The sequence below is a fragment of the Mirounga leonina genome, unplaced genomic scaffold (assembly GCF_011800145.1).
Source record: "Mirounga leonina isolate KUSES-001 unplaced genomic scaffold, KU_Mleo_1.0 Mir_100573, whole genome shotgun sequence".
Classification (NCBI taxonomy): Eukaryota; Metazoa; Chordata; class Mammalia; order Carnivora; family Phocidae; genus Mirounga; species Mirounga leonina.
This window is the reverse complement of record NW_023269973.1, coordinates 1-2,373: the sequence shown is the minus strand read 5'-3', so window position 1 is coordinate 2,373 and position 2,373 is coordinate 1.

Sequence of the window (2,373 nt, the reverse complement as noted above, 5' to 3'; positions counted from 1 at the left end):
TTTATTTATTTATTTATTTATTTATTTATTTATTTATTTATTTATTTGAGAATGAGAGAGGGTGAGCAGACAGGTGGGGGCAGGGGCAGAGGAAGAGGGAGAGGGAATCTCAAGCAGACTCTGTGCTGAGCGCAGAACCCAATGTGGGGTTCGATCCCATGATCCCGAGATTATGACCTGAGCTGAAACCATGAGCTAGATGCTTAACCGACTGAGCCACCCAGACACCCCACAAATTAGTGTTTTTCTATTTGGGGGGTAAATACTCAGTTATGGATCATATAGCTATTCTATCTTTAATTTTTTGAGGAACCTCCATATTGTTTTCCACAGGGGGCTGCACCAGTTGGCATTCCCACCAACAGTGCACAAGAGTTCCTTTTTCTCCACAATCTTGCCAAAACCTGTTGTTTCTTGTGTTGTTGATTTTAGCCATTTGGACAGGTATGAGGTGATAGCTCATTGTGGTTTTCATTTGCATTTCCCTGATGATGAGTGATTTGAGCATCTTTTCGTGTCTGTTGGCCATCTGTGTCTTCTTTGGAGAAATGTCTGTTGATGTCTTCCGCCTATTTTTAAATGGGATCATTTGGTTTTTTGGTGTTGAGTTGTATAAGTTCTTTATATATTTTGGATACTAACCTTTTATATCATTTGCAAATATCTTCTCCCATTCAGTAACTTGTCCTCTCGTTTTATTGGTGGTTTTCTTTGCTGTGCAGAAGCCTTTTATTTTGATGTAGTCCCAATAATTTATTTTTGCTTTTGTCTCCCTTGCCTCAGGGGACATATCTAGAAAGATGTTGTTACAGCCAGTGTCTGAGAAATTACTATCTGTGCTCTCTGCTAGGACTTTTTTGGTTTCAAGTCTTACATTTAGGTCTTTAATCCATTTTGAATTTTATTTTTGTGTATAGTGTAAGAGAGTGGTCCAGTCTCATTCTTTTGGATGTACCTGTCCAGTTTTCCCAACACCAGTTTTTGAAGAGACTATCTTTTTTCCCATTGTATATTCTTGCCTCCCTGCTTGTACATAAAATCATGGGTTTATTTCTGGATTCTCTATTCTGTTCCGTTGATCTATTCTCTACTTTTCCGTCAGTACCGTACTGTTTGGATTATTACAGCTTTGTGATATACCCTGAAATCTGGGATTGTGATACCTCCAATTTTGTTCTTTCTCAAGATTGCTTTGGCTATTTGGGGCCTTTTGTGGTACCATACATATTTTAGAATTATTGGTTCTAGTTCTGTGAAAAATGCTATTGGTGTTTTGATAGGGATTGCATTAAATCTGTAGATCATTTTGGGTATGGGACATTTTAAAATATTTGTTCTTCCATCAATAAGCATAGAATATTTTTCCATTCATGTTGTCTTCAATTTTTTTTCATCAGTGTTTTATAGTTTTCAGAATATAGGTCTTTCACTTCCTTGTTTAAGTTTATTCCTAGGTAGTTTATTATTTTTGGTATAATTGTGAATGGGACTGTTTCTTAATTTCTCTTTCTGCTTCTTCATTATTAGTGTATAAAAATGCAGATTTCTGAATATTGATTTTGTATCCTGTGATTTTCCTGAACTCATTTATCAGTTCTAGTCTATTTTTGGTGGAGTCTGGAGGGTTTTCTGTATATATAGTATCATGTCACCTGCAAATAGTGGAAGTTTTACTTCTTCCTTACCCATTTGGATGCCATTTCTTTCTTTTTCTTGTCTTATTCCCGGGGCTAGGACTTCCAGTACTATGTTGAATACAAGTAGTGAGAATGGACACCCCTGTCTTGCTCTTGATCTTGGGGAAAAGCTTTTAGTTTTTCACCATTGAGTATGATTTTAGCTGTAGGTTTTTATGTGGTCTTTATTATATTGAAATATGTTCCCTCTAAATCTACTTCGTTGAGAGTTTTTATCATGAATGGATATTGTACTTTGTCAAATGCTTTTCTGCATCTATTAAAATAATCATGTGCTTTTTATCCTTTCTCTTGTTGATGTGATGTATGATGTTAATTGATTTGTGAATATTGAATCACGTTTGCATCCTAGGAATAAATCCCACTTGATCACGGTGAATGATTTTTTAATGTATTGTTGGATTTGGTTGGCTATTATTTTGTTGAGGATTTTTGCATCTGTGTTCATCAGAGATATTGGCCTGTAGTTCTCTCTTTTTTAAAAAAGATTTTATTTATTTGCGATAGAGCAAGAGTGAGAGAGAGAGCGCACAAGCAGGGGGAGTGGGAGAGGGAGAAGCAGGCTCCCCGCTGAGCCAGGAGCCCGATGGGGGACTCGATCCCAGGACTCTGGGATCATGACCAGAGCTGAAGGCAGACGCTTAACTGACTGAGCCACCCAGCCGTCCTTTTTTTT